Below are 19,833 nucleotides of genomic sequence, written 5' to 3'. Positions count from 1 at the left end.
GGTTATTCCTGTGTGTAATCCCCCCCAAAAAACACACACACACACACAAGAAAAAGGAATATATGGAAAATAACTCGTGTTTTTATATCCATGGTATTGCAGGTGTTTTTGGCAACTCGTGCATAAACCATGAGACAACTAGTTATCCTATTACCTTGACCTGAACTCTTTAAAATATATATATATATAGTACACACAGGCACTTCCATAGATCTACGCTCAGGCTCTAGTAAAATAACACAGACTCATACTGTACATTATTAGCAATACTGTATAGAGATGATGGCAGACAGGTGACCTGTTAGGTCAACCAGCTGGTCTTCAGAAAGGCGACCTGTTAGGTCAACCAGCTGGTCTTGAAGAAAGGTGACCTGTTAGGTTAACCAGCTGGTCTTCAGACAGGTGACCTGTTAGGTTAACCACCTGGTCTTCAGACAGGTGACCTGTTAGGTTAACCAGCTGGTCTTCAGACAGGTGACCTGTTAGGTTAACCACCTGGTCTTCAGACAGGTGACCTGTTAGGTCAACCAGCTGGTCTTCAGACAAGTGACCTGTTAGGTCAACCAGCTGGTCTTCAGACAGGTGACCTGTTAGGTCAACCACCTGGTCTTCAGACAGGTGACCTGTTAGGTCAACCAGCTGGTCTTCAGACAGGTGACCTGTTAGGTCAACCACCTGGTCTTCAGACAGGTGACCTGTTAGGTCAACCAGCTGGTCTTCAGACAGGTGACCTGTTAGGTCAACCAGCTGGTCTTCAGAAAGGTGACCTGTTAGGTTAACCAGCTGGTCTTCATACAAGTGACCTGTTAGGTTAACCACCTGGTCTTCAGACAGGTGACCTGTTAGGTCAACCACCTGGTCTTCAGACAGGTGACCTGTTAGGTCAACCAGCTGGTCTTCAGACAGGTGACCTGTTAGGTCAACCAGCTGGTCTTCAGACAGGTGACCTGTTAGGTCAACCAGCTGGTCTTCAGAAAGGTGACCTGTTAGGTTAACCAGCTGGTCTTCAGACAGGTGACCTGTTAGGTCAACCACCTGGTCTTCAGACAGGTGACCTGTTAGGTTAACCAGCTGGTCTTCAGAAAGGTGACCTGTTAGGTTAACCAGCTGGTCTTCAGAAAGGTGACCTGTTAGGTTAACCACCTGGTCTTCAGACAGGTGACCTGTTAGGTCAACCAGCTGGTCTTCAGAAAGGTGACCTGTTAGGTTAACCACCTGGTCTTCAGACAGGTGACCTGTTAGGTCAACCAGCTGGTCTTCAGAAAGGCGACCTGTTAGGTCAACCACCTGGTCTTCAGACAGGTGACCTGTTAGGTCAACCAGCTGGTCTTCAGAAAGGTGACCTGTTAGGTTAACCACCTGGTCTTCAGACAGGTGACCTGTTAGGTCAACCAGCTGGTCTTCAGAAAGGCGACCTGTTAGGTCAACCACCTGGTCTTCAGAAAGGTGACCTGTTAGGTCAACATGCAGATTAGTAGAACATGATTCATATATCTGAATTGTTTAAAAAATATATCTGAACTTTTAAAAAAATATATCTGAATTGTTTAAAAAATATATCTGAACTGTTTAAAAAATATATCTGAATTGTTTAAAAAATATATCTGAACTGTTTAAAAAATATATCTGGACTGTTTAAAAAATATATCTGGACTGTTTAAAAAATATATCTGGACTGTTTAAAAAATATATCTGGACTGTTTAAAAATAAATTTGAACTGTTTTTATCTGTAACGGCTGTCGTCCGTTACAGTTACAGAAGCGAGAAGGATCGGAGGACCAATGTGCAGCGTGGTAATTGTTCATCTTACTTTAATAAAGGTGAACACTCAAAATACAAAACAACAAAAGTGACAACCGAAACAGTTCTATCTGGTGCAGACACACAAAGACTGAAAACAACCACCCACAAAACCCAACACAAAACAGGCTACCTAAATATGGTTCCCAATCAGGGACAACGATTGACAGCTGCCTCTGATTGAGAACCATATCAGGCCAAACACAGAAATAGCAAAACATAGAAATACAAACATAGACTGCCCACCCCAACTCACGCCCTGACCATACTAAATAAAGACAAAACAAAGGAAATAAAGGTCAGAACGTGACATTATCCAAATGCATCGTCTTCTTTTGAATTGATTCTCAGAGAGGTAATAGATCAGACACACACACACACACTTATGGATGTACGTACACACACACACACACACACACATACACACACACACACACACACACACACACATACACATACACACTTGTGGATGTACGTACACACACACACACACGGCGAGAGATGTATTAGATGATGTTGGAAATAATTCATCCGAAATGATGAATGCGTTCAGCTTAACAAAACAAATTAAGTTTAGGCTCCAGATCTGTCAGAGTGGACACAATCAAAGAGGAGAGGAGAGGAGAGGAGAGGGAGAAAAGGAGGAGAGGAGAGAGGAGAGGGAAGGAGAGGAGAGAGGAGAGGGAAGGAGAGGATAGGGAGAAAAAGAGGAGAGGAGAGGAGAGGAGAGGAGAGGAGAGGAGAGGAGAGGAGAGTGAAGGAGAGGAGAGAGGAGAGGATAGGGAGAAAAGGAGGAGAGGAGAGGGAAGGAGAGGAGAGGAGAGAGAGAAAAGGGGGAGAAGGAAGGAGTGGAGAGAGAGAAAAAGAGGAGAGAGGAGAGGAGGGAGGGAGGCTGAAAACAAAGAACATTGAGTAGATTTGACCCTGTGTTACCAAGAAGACAGGTAGATAACATCAGGTAGATAACAACAGGTAGATAACAACAGGTAGATAACAACAGGTAGATAACAACAGGTAGATAACAACAGGTAGATAACAACAGGTAGATAACAACAGGTAGATAACAACAGGTAGATAACATCAGGTAGATAACAACAGGTAGATAACAACAGGTAGATAACAACAGGTAGATAACAACAGGTAGATAACAACAGGTAGATAACAACAGGTAGATAACAACAACTCATAATTAAACTGTCAGTGGTCCTGCCAGTCAGAATAATTTCCACAGAATAGAACAGGATACACCTCAGGATTCAGGAGAAATTCACTAATATACTGATGTGGTTCACTATGGGTGAATTCTTTGCAGTAAAACTAGGTTTAGGGTAAGGGTTAGGGTAAGGGTTAGGGTGAGGGTTAGGGTTAGGTAAAGGGTAAGGGTAAGGGTAAGGGTAAGGGTTAGGGTAAAGGGTAAGGGTTAGGGTTAGAGATAGGGTTAGGGTTAGAGATAGGGTAAGGGTTAGGGTTAGGGTTAGGGTAGGGTTAGGGTTAGAGATAGGGTAAGGGTTAGGGTTAGGGTTAGAGATAGGGTTAGGGTAAAGGGTAAAGGTTTAGGGTAAGGGTTAGGGTTATAGATAAGGTAAGGGTTAGGGTTATAGATAGGGTAAGGGTTAGGGTTAGGGTAAGGGTTAGGGTAAAGGGTAAGGGTTAGGGTTAGAGATAGGGTAAGGGTTAGGGTTAGGGTAAGGGTTAGGGTAAAGGGTAAGGGTAAAGGGTAAGGGTTAGGGTTAGAGATAGGGTAAGGGTTAGGGTAAAGGGTAAAGGTTTAGGGTATGGTTGTACGTGTCCTTCACATCAGGACACACACAGTTACAACTCCCGAGTGGCGCAGCGGTCTAAGGCACTGCATCTCAGTGCAAGAGGCGGCACTACAGTCCCTGGTTCAATTCCAGGCTGTAATCACATCTGGCCGTGATTGGGAGTGCCATAGTTCGGGTTTGGCCGGGGACATGCCAAGTTAAATAAAAAGGAAGAATCTGGGCAAAAATATTAACAGCTCTCATTTACACACTACTCTCTTTGTGTGTGATCCTGTTCAGTGTGTGTGTGTGTGTGTGTGTGTGTGTGTGTGTGTGTTTGCGTATGAACACAGCTGCAGGAGAGTTGTCCCTTTAATTACTTCAGATATGAACTCTATTCCTCTAGTATACAATTACCTTCTAATCACATGTATTAGTCTACAATAATTGCATTCTAAAGAACAATATGTATCAAAAAGATAATTAGATTGAAAGCCAAACAAATGGTACCCTATTCCCTATGTAGTGCACTACTTTTGACCAGGGCTCATAGGGGCTCTTATCAAAAGGAGTGCACTACATAGGGAATAGGGTGCCATTTGGGATGCAGAAAAAGATGAATGTTAAATAAAAACACAGGTCAGTAAATAGGTAAATGAATGACCTGTTCCGGAACCATTTGCAGCTGTTGTTAGCTGTTGTTACCTGTTGGCGCTGTTGGCGCTGTTGGAGCTGTTGTTAGCTGTTGTTAGCTGTTGTTAGCTGTTGGCGCTGTTGGAGCTGTTGTTAGCTGTTGTTAGCTGTTGTTAGCTGTTGTTAGCTGTTGGAGCTGTTGTTAGCTGTTGTTGGCTGTTGGCGCTGTTGGAGCTGTTGGAGCTGTTGGAGCTGTTGGAGCTGTTGTTAGCTGTTGTTGGCTGTTGGAGCTGTTGTTAGCTGTTGTTAGCTGTTGGAGCTGTTGGAGCTGTTGTTAGCTGTTGTTGGCTGTTGGCGCTGTTGGAGCTGTTGTTGGCTGTTGTTGGCTGTTGGAGCTGTTGTTAGCTGTTGTTAGCTGTTGGAGCTGTTGTTAATTGTTGGAGCTGTTGGAGCTGTTGGAGCTGTTGTTAGCTGTTGTTAGCTGTTGTTAGCTGGTGTTAGCTGTTGGAGCTGTTGGAGCTGTTGTTAGCTGTTGGAGCTGTTGTTAGCTGTTGGAGCTGTTGGAGCTGTTGGAGCTGTTGTTAGCTGTTTTAGCTGTTGTTAGCTGTTGGAGCTGTTGTTAGCTGTTGTTGGCTGTTGTTGGCTGTTGTTGGCTGTTGTTGGCTGTTGTTAGCTGTTGTTAGCTGTTGTTAGCTGTTGGAGCTGTTGTTAGCTGTTGTTAGCTGTTGTTAGCTGTTGTTAGCTGTTGTTAGCTGTTGTTAGCTGTTGGAGCTGTTGGAGCTGTTGTTAGCTGTTGTTAGCTGTTGTTAGCTGTTGTTAGCTGTTGGAGCTGTTGGAGCTGTTGGAGCTGTTGGAGCTGTTGTTAGCTGTTGTTAGCTGTTGGAGCTGTTGGAGCTGTTGGAGCTGTTGTTAGCTGTTGTTAGCTGTTGTTAGCTGTTGGAGCTGTTGGAGCTGTTGGAGCTGTTGTTAGCTGTTGGAGCTGTTGGAGCTGTTGTTAGCTGTTGTTAGCTGTTGTTAGCTGTTGGAGCTGTTGTTAGCTGTTGGAGCTGTTGTTAGCTATTGGAGCTGTTGTTAGCTGTTGTTAGCTATTGTTAGCTGTTGGAGCTGTTAGCTATTGGAGCTGTTGTTAGCTGTTGTTAGCTATTGTTAGCTGTTGTTAGCTGTTGGAGCTGTTGTTCGCTGTTGTTCGCTGTTGTTAGCTGTTGTTAGCTATTGTTAGCTGTTGGAGCTGTTATTCGCTGTTGGAGCTGTTGTTAGCTGTTGTTAGCTGTTGGATCTGTTGGAGCTGTTGTTAGCTATTGGAGCTGTTGTTAGCTGTTGTTAGCTGTTGGAACTGTTGTTAGCTGTTGGAGCTGTTGTTAGCTGTTGGAGCTGTTGGAGCTGTTGTTAGCTGTTGTTAGCTGTTGTTAGCTGTTGTTAGCAGTTATTAGCTGTTGGAGCTGTTGTTAGCTTTTGGAGCTGTTGGAGCTGTTGTTAGCTGTTGGAGCTGTTGTTAGCGTTTGGAGCTGTTGGAGTTGTTGTTAGCTGTTAGAGCTGTTGGAGCTGTTGTTAGCTGTTGGAGCTGTTGGAGCTGTTGTTAGCTTTTGGAGCTGTTGGAGCTGTTGTTAGCTGTTGGAGCTGTTGTTAGCGTTTGGAGCTTTTGTTAGCTGTTGTTAGCTGTTGGAGCTGTTGGAGCTGTTGGAGCTGTTGTTAGCTGTTGTTAGCTGTTGGAGCTGTTGGAGCTGTTGTTAGCTATTGGAGCTGTTGTTAGCTGTTGTTAGCTGTTGGAGCTGTTGTTAGCTGTTGTTAGCTGTTGTTAGCTGTTGTTAGCTGTTGGAGCTGTTGTTAGCTTTTGGAGCTGTTGTTAGCTGTTGTTAGCTGTTGTTAGCTGTTGGAGCTGTTGTTAGCGTTTGGAGCTGTTGGAGCTGTTGTTAGCTGTTGGAGCTGTTGGAGCTGTTGTTAGCTGTTAGAGCTGTTTGAGCTGTTGGAGCTGTTGTTAGCTGTTGTTAGCTGTTGGAGCTGTTGGGGCTGTTGTTAGCTGTTGGAGCTGTTGTTAGCTGTTGTTTGCTGTTGTTAGCTGTTGGAGCTGTTGTTAGCTGTTGGAGCTGTTGTTAGCTGTTGGAGCTGTTGGAGCTGTTGTTAGCTGTTGGAGCTGTTATTAGCTGTTGGAGCTGTTGTTAGCTGTTGGAGCTGTTGGAGCTGTTGTTAGCTGTTGGAGCTGTTGTTAGCTGTTGGAGCTGTTGATAGCTGTTGGAGCTGTTGGAGCTGTTGTTAGCTGTTGGAGCTGTTGGAGCTGTTGGAGCTGTTGTTAGCTATTGTTGGCTGTTGTTGGCTGTTGTTGGCTGTTGTTAGCTGTTGGAGCTGTTGTTAGCTGTTGGAGCTGTTGTTAGCTGTTGTTAGCTGTTGGAGCTGTTGGAGCTGTTGTTAGCTGTTGTTAGCTGTTGGAGCTGTTGTTAGCTGTTGTTAGCTGTTGTTAGCTGTTGTTAGCTGTTGAAGCTGTTGGAGCTGTTGTTAGCTGTTGTTAGCTGTTGTTAGCTGTTGGAGCTGTTGGAGCTGTTGTTGGCTGTTGTTGGCTGTTGGAGCTGTTGTTAGCTGTTGGAGCTGTTGTTAGCTGTTGGAGCTGTTGTTAGCTGTTGTTAGCTGTTGTTAGCTGTTGTTAGCTGTTGTTAGCTGTTGTTAGCTGTTGGAGCTGTTGGAGCTGTTGGAGCTGTTGTTAGCTGTTGGAGCTGTTGGAGCTGTTGTTAGCTGTTGTTAGCTGTTGTTAGCTGTTGGAGCTGTTGTTAGCTGTTGGAGCTGTTGTTAGCTATTGGAGCTGTTGTTAGCTGTTGTTAGCTATTGTTAGCTGTTGGAGCTGTTAGCTATTGGAGCTGTTGTTAGCTGTTGTTAGCTATTGTTAGCTGTTGTTAGCTGTTGGAGCTGTTGTTCGCTGTTGTTCGCTGTTGTTAGCTGTTGTTAGCTATTGTTAGCTGTTGGAGCTGTTATTCGCTGTTGGAGCTGTTGTTAGCTGTTGTTAGCTTTTGGAGCTGTTGGAGCTGTTGTTAGCTATTGGAGCTGTTGTTAGCTGTTGTTAGCTGTTGGAACTGTTGTTAGCTGTTGGAGCTGTTGTTAGCTGTTGGAGCTGTTGGAGCTGTTGTTAGCTGTTGTTAGCTGTTGTTAGCTGTTATTAGCTGTTGGAGCTGTTGTTAGCTTTTGGAGCTGTTGGAGCTGTTGTTAGCTGTTGGAGCTGTTGTTAGCGTTTGGAGCTGTTGGAGCTGTTGTTAGCTGTTGGAGCTGTTGGAGCTGTTGTTAGCTGTTAGAGCTGTTGGAGCTGTTGTTAGCTGTTGGAGCTGTTGGAGCTGTTGTTAGCTTTTGGAGCTGTTGGAGCTGTTGTTAGCTGTTGGAGCTGTTGTTAGCGTTTGGAGCTGTTGTTAGCTGTTGTTAGCTGTTGGAGCTGTTGGAGCTGTTGGAGCTGTTGTTAGCTGTTGGAGCTGTTGGAGCTGTTGTTAGCTATTGGAGCTGTTGTTAGCTGTTGTTAGCTGTTGGAGCTGTTGGAGCTGTTGGAGCTGTTGTTAGCTGTTGTTAGCTGTTGGAGCTGTTGGAGCTGTTGGAGCTGTTGGAGCTGTTGTTAGCTGTTGTTAGCTGTTGGAGCTGTTGGAGCTGTTGTTAGCTATTGGAGCTGTTGTTAGCTGTTGTTAGCTGTTGGAGCTGTTGTTAGCTGTTGTTAGCTATTGGAGCTGTTGTTAGCTGTTGTTAGCTGTTGTTAGCTGTTGGAGCTGTTGTTAGCTGTTGGAGCTGTTGTTAGCTGTTGGAGCTGTTGTTAGCGTTTGGAGCTGTTGGAGCTGTTGTTAGCTGTTGGAGCTGTTGGAGCTGTTGTTAGCTGTTAGAGCTGTTGGAGCTGTTGTTAGCTGTTAGAGCTGTTGGAGCTGTTGTTAGCTGTTGGAGCTGTTGGAGCTGTTGTTAGCTTTTGGAGCTGTTGGAGCTGTTGTTAGCTGTTGGAGCTGTTGTTAGCGTTTGGAGCTGTTGTTAGCTGTTGTTAGCTGTTGGAGCTGATGGAGCTGTTGGAGCTGTTGTTAGCTGTTGGAGCTGTTGTTAGCTGTTGTTAGCTGTTGGAGCTGTTGGGGCTGTTGTTAGCTGTTGGAGCTGTTGTTAGCTGTTGTTAGCTGTTGTTAGCTGTTGTTAGCTGTTGGAGCTGTTGGAGCTGTTGTTAGCTGTTGGAGCTGTTGTTAGCTGTTGGAGCTGTTGGAGCTGTTGTTAGCTGTTGGAGCTGTTGTTAGCTGTTGGAGCTGTTGATAGCTGTTGGAGCTGTTGTTAGCTGTTGGAGCTGTTGTTAGCTGTTGGAGCTGTTGGAGCTGTTGTTAGCTATTGTTGGCTGTTGTTGGCTGTTGTTAGCTGTTGGAGCTGTTGTTAGCTGTTGGAGCTGTTGTTAGCTGTTGTTAGCTGTTGGAGCTGTTGGAGCTGTTGTTAGCTGTTGTTAGCTGTTGGAGCTGTTGGAGCTGTTGTCAGCTGTTGTTAGCTGTTGTTAGCTGTTGGAGCTGTTGTTAGCTGTTGTTAGCTGTTGTTAGCTGTTGTTAGCTGTTGAAGCTGTTGGAGCTGTTGTTAGCTGTTGTTAGCTGTTGTTAGCTGTTGGAGCTGTTGTTAGCGTTTGGAGCTGTTGGAGCTGTTGTTAGCTGTTGGAGCTGTTGGAGCTGTTGTTAGCTGTTAGAGCTGTTTGAGCTGTTGGAGCTGTTGTTAGCTGTTGTTAGCTGTTGGAGCTGTTGGGGCTGTTGTTAGCTGTTGGAGCTGTTGTTAGCTGTTGTTTGCTGTTGTTAGCTGTTGGAGCTGTTGTTAGCTGTTGGAGCTGTTGGAGCTGTTGTTAGCTGTTGGAGCTGTTGTTAGCTGTTGGAGCTGTTGTTAGCTGTTGGAGCTGTTGTTAGCTGTTGGAGCTGTTGGAGCTGTTGGAGCTGTTGTTAGCTGTTGGAGCTGTTGTTAGCTGTTGGAGCTGTTGATAGCTGTTGGAGCTGTTGGAGCTGTTGTTAGCTGTTGGAGCTGTTGTTAGCTGTTGGAGCTGTTGGAGCTGTTGTTAGCTATTGTTGGCTGTTGTTGGCTGTTGTTAGCTGTTGGAGCTGTTGTTAGCTGTTGGAGCTGTTGTTAGCTGTTGTTAGCTGTTGGAGCTGTTGTTAGCTGTTGTTAGCTGTTGTTAGCTGTTGTTAGCTGTTGAAGCTGTTGGAGCTGTTGTTAGCTGTTGTTAGCTGTTGTTAGCTGTTGGAGCTGTTGGAGCTGTTGTTGGCTGTTGTTGGCTGTTGTTGGCTGTTGTTGGCTGTTGTTGGCTGTTGTTAGCTGTTGTTAGCTGTTGGAGCTGTTGTTGGCTGTTGTTGGCTGTTGTTGGCTGTTGTTGGCTGTTGTTGGCTGTTGTTGGCTGTTGTTGGCTGTTGTTGGCTGTTGTTGGCTGTTGTTAGCTGTTGTTAGCTGTTGGAGCTGTTGTTAGCTGTTGTTAGCTGTTGGAGCTGTTGGAGCTGTTGTTGGCTGTTGTTGGCTGTTGTTGGCTGTTGTTGGCTGTTGTTGGCTGTTGTTGGCTGTTGTTAGCTGTTGTTAGCTGTTGGAGCTGTTGGAGCTGTCTGGGGTTGTATGAAAACATTAGCTCAGGATGTTTCAGGATGGTTCCTGTCCTTGTTCTGGGCTCTATGTGGAAGTCACACCCGGAGGTATGATGAATTAAAGACAAAGCCTTCAAGTTGGACAACACATCTTAATGAGGGAACGCATCTCAACCCAACAGGACGACTGTGAATGTCTTCAATTAATAATTTTAAAAAATTGTCCAAAATTTGTCAATAAAAAAATATATATATATATATATATAATCTGTCGTTAGCCCTGAGCCATTGACAGCAGTACTGTCCCTGATATCATTATACAGACAGATAATAGTAATGAGGTCTCTGTGGCCTGAAAGGGGGCTTGAACATTAGACTAATGACTCAGTAATCTTACTGATTTGTCTGAGTAATGAAATAACTGGCCTCTGGTAAGTCTGACTGCACTCTTCATTAATGGGACAGAGAGAGAGAGAGAGAGAGAGAGAGAGAGAGAACGTAGCTAATGCATTAATTTGGCGAAAGCATTTAACGTGGCTAATGCTATTAGATGAACAGGGATTACTGAGGGGGGTTCCATGGTCTACTGTAACATAACCCGTTGTGTCTGACCTTGACCCCAGAGAGGAGCCCCTCACGGAACAGCAACAATTAACTTAAAAACACAAATATTCACAATGCCCCTATAAAAGTGTACTTGAGACATCATCACTAGGAATGAGGACAATATGTACAAGCCCGAACCAAAACGGGTCTAGAATGATTTATCTGGTAGTCGTTTTCACCATGTGAAGTCAGCTTCCTGTCCATTCATTGAGCTAGTTCCCTAGCAATTAACTGTAATTCATCTGAAATAATCTCTGTCTACCAGTGCTGTAAAGTACTGTGGGGGTCTGTTTACTCTCTACCATGGCCCAATGGGGTCTGTTTACTCTCTACCATGCCCCAATGGGGTCTGTTTACTCTCTACCATGCCCCAATGGGGTCTGTTTACTCTCTACCATGCCCCAATGGGGGTCTGTTTACTCTCTACCAAGCCCCAATGGGGGTCTGTTTACTCTCTACCATGCCCCAATGGGGTCTGTTTACTCTCTAACATGCCCCAATGGGGGTCTGTTTACTCTCTACCATGCCACAATGGGGGTCTGTTTACTCTCTACCATGCCCCAATGGGGTCTGTTTACTCTCTACCATGCCCCAATGGGGGTCTGTTTACTCTCTACAATGCCCCAATGGGGGTCTGTTTACTCTCTACCATGCCCCAATGGGGGTCTGTTTACTCTCTACCATGCCCCAATGGGGGTCAGTTTACTCTCTACCATGCCCCAATGGGGGTCTGTTTACTCTCTACCATGCCCCAATGGGGGTCTGTTTACTCTCTACCATGCCCCAATGGGGGTCTGTTTACTCTCTACCATGCCCCAATGGAGGTCTGTTTACTCTCTACCATGCCCCAATGGCTGTCTGTTTACTCTCTACCATGCCCCAATGGGGGTCTGTTTACTCTCTACCATGCCCCAATGGGGTCTGTTTACTCTCTACCATGCCCCAATGGGGTCTATTTACTCTCTACCATTCCCCAATGGGGGTCTGTTTACTCTCTACCATGCCCCAATGGGGGTCTGTTTACTCTCTACCAAGCCCCAATGGGGGTCTGTTTACTCTCTACCATGCCCCAATGGGGGTCTGTTTACTCTCTACCATGCCCCAATGGGGTCTGTTTACTCTCTACCATGCCCCAATGGGGTCTGTTTACTCTCTACCATGCCCCAATGGGGTCTGTTTACTCTCTACCAAGCCCCAATGGGGGTCTGTTTACTCTCTACCATGCCCCAATGGGGGTCTGTTTACTCTCTACCAAGCCCCAATGGGGGTCTGTTTACTCTCTACCATGCCCCAATGGGGTCTGTTTACTCTCTACCATGCCCCAATGGGGTCTGTTTACTCTCTACCATGCCCCAATGGGGTCTGTTTACTCTCTACCAAGCCCCAATGGGGTCTGTTTACTCTTTACCATGCCCCAATGGGGTCTGTTTACTCTCTACCATGCCCCAATGGGGGTCTGTTTGCTCTCTACCATGCCCCAATGGGGGTCTGTTTACTCTCTACCATGCCCCAATGGGGGTCTGTTTACTCTCTACCAAGCCCCAATGGGGGTCTGTTTACTCTCTACCATGCCCCAATGGAGGTCTGTTTACTCTCTACCAAGCCCCAATTGGGGTCTGTTTACTCTCTACCATGCCCCAATGGGGGTCTGTTTACTCTCTACCATGCCCCAATGGGGGTCTGTTTACTCTCTACCATGCCCCAATGGGGGTCTGTTTACTCTCTACAATGCCCCAATGGGGTCTGTTTACTCTCTACCATGCCCCAATGGGGGTCTGTTTACTCTCTACCATGCCCCAATGGGGGTATGTTTACTCTCTACCATGCCCCAATGGGGGTCTGTTTACTCTCTACCATGCCCCAATGGGGGTCTGTTTACTCTCTACCATGCCCCAATGGGGGTCTGTTTACTCTCTACAATGCCCCAATGGGGTCTGTTTACTCTCTACCAAGCCCCAATGGGGGTCTGTTTACTCTCTACCATGCCCCAATGGGGTCTGTTTACTCTCTACCATGCCCCAATGGGGTCTGTTTACTCTCTACCATGCCCCAATGGGGTCTGTTTACTCTCTACCAAGCCCCAATGGGGTCTGTTTACTCTTTACCATGCCCCAATGGGGTCTGTTTACTCTCTACCATGCCCCAATGGGGGTCTGTTTGCTCTCTACCATGCCCCAATGGGGGTCTGTTTACTCTCTACCATGCCCCAATGGGGGTCTGTTTACTCTCTACCAAGCCCCAATGGGGGTCTGTTTACTCTCTACCATGCCCCAATGGAGGTCTGTTTACTCTCTACCATGCCCCAATGGGGGTCTGTTTACTCTCTACCAAGCCCCAATTGGGGTCTGTTTACTCTCTACCATGCCCCAATGGGGGTCTGTTTACTCTCTACCATGCCCCAATGGGGGTCTGTTTACTCTCTACCATGCCCCAATGGGGGTCTGTTTACTCTCTACAATGCCCCAATGGGGTCTGTTTACTCTCTACCATGCCCCAATGGGGGTCTGTTTACTCTCTACCATGCCCCAATGGGGTCTGTCTACAATGCCCCAATGGGGGTCTGTTTACTCTCTACCATGCCCCAATGGGGTCTGTTTACTCTCTACCATGCCCCAATGGGGTCTGTTTACTCTCTACCATGCCCCAATGGGGGTCTGTTTACTCTCTACCATGCCCCAATGGGGGTCTGTTTACTCTCTACCATGCCCCAATGGGGTCTGTTTACTCTCTACCATGCCCCAATGGGGTCTGTTTACTCTCTACCATGCCCCAATGGGGGTCTGTTTACTCTCTACCATGCCCCAATGGGGTCTGTTTACTCTCTACCATGCCCCAATGGGGGTCTGTTTACTCTCTACCATGCCCCAATGGGGGTCAGTTTACTCTCTACCAAGCCCCAATGGGGGTCTGTTTACTCTCTACCATGCCCCAATGGGGGTCAGTTTACTCTCTACCAAGCCCCAATGGGGGTCTGTTTACTCTCTACCATGCCCCAATGGGGGTCTGTTTACTCTCTACCATGCCCCAATGGGGGTCTGTTTACTCTCTACCATGCCCCAATGGGGGTCTGTTTACTCTTTACCAAGCCCCAATGGGGGTCTGTTTACTCTCTACCAAGCCCCAATGGGGGTCTGTTTACTCTCTACCATGCCCCAATGGGGGTCTGTTTACTCTCTACCAAGCCCCAATGGGGGTCTGTTTACTCTCTACCAAGCCCCAATGGGGGTCTGTTTACTCTCTACCATGCCCCAATGGGGTCTGTTTACTCTCTACCATGCCCCAATGGGGTCTGTTTACTCTCTACCATGCCCCAATGGGGTCTGTTTACTCTCTACCATGCCCCAATGGGGTCTGTTTACTCTCTACCATGCCCCAATGGGGTCTGTTTACTCTCTACCATGCCCCAATGGGGTCTGTTTACTCTCTACCATGCCCCAATGGGGGTCTGTTTACTCTCTACCATGCCCCAATGGGGGTCTGTTTACTCTCTACCATGCCCCAATGGGGGTCTGTTTACTCTCTACCAAGCCCAAATGGGGTCTGTTTACTCTCTACCATGCCCCAATGGGGGTCTGTTTACTCTCTACCATGCCCCAATGGGGGTCTGTTTACTCTCTACCATGCCCCAATGGGGGTCTGTTTACTCTCTACCATGCCCCAATGGGGGTCTGTTTACTCTCTACCATGCCCCAATGGGGTCTGTTTACTCTCTACCAGGACATAGGATTCTTATGTGTCCAGAGGCAGGTTGGTTGGGTGAAGGGAGGGAGGGAGGGACAACACATGGCATGTGCGTGTGTGTGTGTGTGTGTGTGTGTGTGTGTGTGTGTGTGTGTGTGTGTGTGTGTGTGTGTGCGTGCGTGCGTGCGTGCGTGCGTGCGTGCGTGCGTGCGTGCGTGCGTGCGTGCGTGCGTGCGTGCGTGCGTGCGTGCGTGCGTGCGTGCGTGTGTGTGTGTGTATAACTGAGGTGGCATAATTGGCTCTCATTTGAACACGTGCCAGCAGCTGCACCTCATCAGGAGCCATTCTGGATGAAATATAACTCCACAGAGATACCTCCAGGTGTAAAATTGATTATTTTATCAAATCCCATTCTTATTTACACCGCCATATGTTGAGTCGCATCTTTCTCGTCTCACTACTCCAACGATTGTTGCTTATTATAATTACCTAACAAAACATGATTTACATTTTAATTCAAAGAATATAACATCTATTTTAGTAAATTATGTTTGTGTTATTTATTTTGTTTTTGTATCTTCATCTTAAAAATGTTCTGATGATATTTTATTATCATCATTTTTTTAAATGGTCAGACTGTCAGAATGTCAATTGTATCCTTCAGACTGTCAGAATGTCAATTGTATCCTTTGCACTGTCAGAATGTCAATTGTATTCTTCGGACTGTCAGAATGTCAATTGTATCCTTCAGACTGTCAGAATTTCAAATGTATCCTTCAGACTGTCAGAATGTTTATTGTATCCTTCGGACTGTCAGAATGTCAATTGTATCCTTCAGACTGTCAGAATGTCAATTGTATCCTTCGGACTGTCAGAATGTCAATTGTATCCTTCAGACTGTCAGAATGGCAATTGTATCCTTCAGACTGTCAGAATGTCAATTGTATCCTTCGGACTGTCAGAATGTCAATTGTATCCTTCAGACTGTCAGAATGTCAATTGTATCCTTTGCACTGTCAGAATGTCAATTGTATCCTTTGCACTGTCAGAATGTCAATTGTATCCTTCAGACTGTCAGAATGTCAATTGTATCCTTCAGACTGTCAGAATGTCAATTGTATCCTTCAGACTGTCAGAATGTCAATTGTATTCTTCGGACTGTCAGAATGTCAATTGTATCCTTCAGACTGTCAGAATTTCAAATTTATCCTTCAGACTGTCAGAATGTTTATTGTATCCTTCGGACTGTCAGAATGTCAATTGTATCCTTCAGACTGTCAGAATGTCAATTGTATCCTTCGGACTGTCAGAATGTCAATTGTATCCTTCAGACTGTCAGAATGGCAATTGTATCCTTCAGACTGTCAGAATGTCAATTGTATCCTTCGGACTGTCAGAATGTCAATTGTATCCTTCAGACTGTCAGAATGTCAATTGTATCCTTCGGACTGTCAGAATTTCAATTGTATCCTTCGGACTGTCAGAATGGCAATTGTATCCTTCGGACTGTCGGAATGTCAATTGTATCCTTCGGACTGTCAGAATGTCAATTGTACCCTTCAGACTGTCAGAATGTCAATTGTATCCTTCGGACTGTCAGAATTTCAATTGTATCCTTCGGACTGTCAGAATTTCAATTGTATCCTTCAGACTGTCAGAATGTCAATTGTATCCTTCAGAATGTCAATTGTATCCTTCAGACTGTCAGAATGTCAATTGTATCTTTCGGACTGTCAGAATGTCAATTGTGTCCTTCGGACTGTGAGAATGTCAATTGTATCCTTTAGACTGTCAGAATGTCAATTGTATCCTTCAGACTGTCAGAATGTCAATTGTATCCTTCAGACTGTCAGAATGTCAATTGTATCCTTCAGACTGTCAGAATGTCAATTGTATCCTTCAGACTGTCAGAATGTCAATTGTATCCTTCGGACTGTCAGAATTTCAATTGTATCCTTCGGACTGTCAGAATTTCAATTGTATCCTTCAGACTGTCAGAATGTCAATTGTATCCTTCAGACTGTCAGAATGTCAATTGTATCCTTCAGACTGTCAGAATGTCAATTGTATCTTTCGGACTGTCAGAATGTCAATTGTATCCTTCAGACTGTCAGAATGTCAATTGTATCTTTCGGACTGTCAGAATGTCAATTGTATCTTTCGGACTGTCAGAATGTCAATTGTATCCTTCAGACTGTGAGAATGTCAATTGTATCCTTTGCACTGTCAGAATGTCAATTGTATTCTTCGGACTGTCAGAATGTCAATTGTATCCTTCAGACTGTCAGAATTTCAAATTTATCCTTCAGACTGTCAGAATGTTTATTGTATCCTTCGGACTGTCAGAATGTCAATTGTATCCTTCAGACTGTCAGAATGTCAATTGTATCCTTCGGACTGTCAGAATGTCAATTGTATCCTTCAGACTGTCAGAATGGCAATTGTATCCTTCAGACTGTCAGAATGTCAATTGTATCCTTCGGACTGTCAGAATGTCAATTGTATCCTTCAGACTGTCAGAATGTCAATTGTATCCTTTGCACTGTCAGAATGTCAATTGTATCCTTTGCACTGTCAGAATGTCAATTGTATCCTTCAGACTGTCAGAATGTCAATTGTATCCTTCAGACTGTCAGAATGTCAATTGTATCCTTCAGACTGTCAGAATGTCAATTGTATTCTTCGGACTGTCAGAATGTCAATTGTATCCTTCAGACTGTCAGAATTTCAAATTTATCCTTCAGACTGTCAGAATGTTTATTGTATCCTTCGGACTGTCAGAATGTCAATTGTATCCTTCAGACTGTCAGAATGTCAATTGTATCCTTCGGACTGTCAGAATGTCAATTGTATCCTTCAGACTGTCAGAATGGCAATTGTATCCTTCAGACTGTCAGAATGTCAATTGTATCCTTCGGACTGTCAGAATGTCAATTGTATCCTTCAGACTGTCAGAATGTCAATTGTATCCTTCGGACTGTCAGAATGTCAATTGTATCCTTCGGACTGTCAGAATGTCAATTGTACCCTTCAGACTGTCAGAATGTCAATTGTATCCTTCGGACTGTCAGAATTTCAATTGTATCCTTCGGACTGTCAGAATTTCAATTGTATCCTTCAGACTGTCAGAATGTCAATTGTATCCTTCAGAATGTCAATTGTATCCTTCAGACTGTCAGAATGTCAATTGTATCTTTCGGACTGTCAGAATGTCAATTGTGTCCTTCGGACTGTGAGAATGTCAATTGTATCCTTTAGACTGTCAGAATGTCAATTGTATCCTTCAGACTGTCAGAATGTCAATTGTATCCTTCAGACTGTCAGAATGTCAATTGTATCCTTCAGACTGTCAGAATGTCAATTGTATCCTTCAGACTGTCAGAATGTCAATTGTATCTTTCGGACTGTCAGAATGTCAATTGTATCCTTCGGACTGTCAGAATTTCAATTGTATCCTTCGGACTGTCAGAATTTCAATTGTATCCTTCAGACTGTCAGAATGTCAATTGTATCCTTCAGACTGTCAGAATGTCAATTGTATCCTTCAGACTGTCAGAATGTCAATTGTATCTTTCGGACTGTCAGAATGTCAATTGTATCCTTCAGACTGTCAGAATGTCAATTGTATCTTTCGGACTGTCAGAATGTCAATTGTATCTTTCGGACTGTCAGAATGTCAATTGTATCCTTCAGACTGTGAGAATGTCAATTGTATCCTTCAGACTGTCAGAATGTCAATTGTATCCTTCAGACTGTCAGAATTTCAATTGTATCTTTTAGACTGTCAGAATGTCAATTGTATCCTTCAGACTGTCAGAATTTCAATTGTATCTTTTAGACTGTCTGAATATCAGCTGTATCTTTTGTGTGAGAGCGATGTATTAAGATATTTACCTGTGTTGGGCCACTGGACTCAGCAACTAAGGGCCTGGCTGGCTGACAGGCAGTACAGGTAGAGTAACAGATGGAATGAAAGATAACCTACACAGCAACATACAGCACTAATGAGACAACACACAGAGCAAACATTCAAACAACATTTTAGACAACACTACATTTAAATTTAATAGTAAGCATATCGATGAGATATAATATCATTTTTTTACCTCATGTTTTTTATTTATTTAACCTTTATTTAACCTTTATTTAACTAGGCAAGTCAGTTAAGAACAAATTCTTATTTACAATGACGGCCTACCAAAAGGCCTCCTGCGGGGACAGGGCCCTGGGATTGTATATCTTTTTTAAATCAATAAAAATACAGGACAAAACGACAAGAGAGACAACACAACACTACATAAAGAGAGACCTAAGACGACAACATAGCATGGCAGCAACAAATGACAACCCAGCATGGTAGCAACACAACATGGCAACAACATGGTAGCAAAACAACATGGCAGCAGCACAACATGGTAGCAGCACAACATGGTAGCAGCACAACATGGTAGCAACACAACATGGCAACAACATGGCAGCAGCACAACATGGCAGCAGCACAACATGGTAGCAGCACAACATGGTAGCAACACAACATGGCAACAACATGGCAGCAGCACAACATGGCAGCAGCACAACATGGTAGCAGCACAACATGGTAGCAACACAACATGGCAGCAGCACAACATGGCAGCAGCACAACATGGTAGCAGCACAAAACAGGGTACAAACATTGTTAGGCCCAGACAACAGCACACAGTGCAAGGAAGTAGAGACAATAATACAGCACGTGAAGCAGCCATATATTCAAGAAATAATCTACTTAAGTAATGATGATATAATGATTTTATTTATTTATTTTATTTTACCTTTATTTAATGATGATGGGGAACTAAGTAATATAACCTCACACGCACAAGTTCACACACCCTCACTCCCTCACACACACCCTGACACGTATAAACACACACACACACACTCCCTCACACACACCCTGACACGTGTAAACACACACACACACTCCCTCACACACACCCTGACACGTGTAAACACACACACACACTCCCACACACACACCCTGACATGTATAAACACACTCACTCGCACAGTTTTCGAGTCTTGAGACATGCAGCACTATTTTGTCCAACCAAAGGCAAAAATTAGCGGTGCGATGAAGAGTGCAAGAATCCATGGCTTTTTTTCTTTCACATGTCAAAATCATTTCACTGGATGATTAATCTCCGTCTCCGTGGTCACCCCTGCGGTCAGGCTCCAGGCCTCGCCCCTGCCCATGCACCTGCCACTCTTTGCCCCAGCTCCCGCCTGGCCCCAGCCCCAGGCCTGCACAGCGAGAGAGGAGAGAGAGGAGAGGAGAGGGAAGAGAGAGGAGAGAAGACGCCTCAACCCCGTGTCCAGCTGTTCCACTAGCTGTAAGGAAGGGAAGGAAAGCCAGGGTAGGGCTGTGAGCCAGGGTAGGGCTGTGAGCCAGGGTAGGGCTGTGAGCCAGGGTAGAACTGTGAGCCAGGGTAGGGCTGTGAGCCAGGGTAGAACTGTGAGCCAGGGTAGGGCTGTGAGCCAGGGTAGGCTGTGAGCCAGGGTAGGGCTGTGAGCCAGGGTAGGGCTGTGAGCCAGGGTAGGGCTGTGAGCCAGGGTAGGGCTGTGAGCCAAGGTAGGCTGTGAGCCAGGGTAGGGCTGTGAGCCAGGGTAGGGCTGTGAGCCAGGGTAGGGCTGTGAGCCAGGGTAGGGCTGTGAGCCAGGGTAGGCTGTGAGCCAGGGTAGGGCTGTGAGCCAGGGTAGGGCTGTGAGCCAAGGTAGAACTGTGAGCCAGGGTAGGGCTGTGAGCCAAGGTAGGGCTGTGAGCCAAGGTAGGGCTGTGAGCCAGGGTAGGACTGTGAGCCAG

Source organism: Salvelinus alpinus, chromosome 18, assembly GCF_045679555.1.
Source record: "Salvelinus alpinus chromosome 18, SLU_Salpinus.1, whole genome shotgun sequence".
Taxonomy (NCBI): domain Eukaryota; kingdom Metazoa; phylum Chordata; class Actinopteri; order Salmoniformes; family Salmonidae; genus Salvelinus; species Salvelinus alpinus.
The sequence above is the reverse complement of the archived record's forward strand: the minus strand, read 5'-3'. Positions refer to the sequence as shown.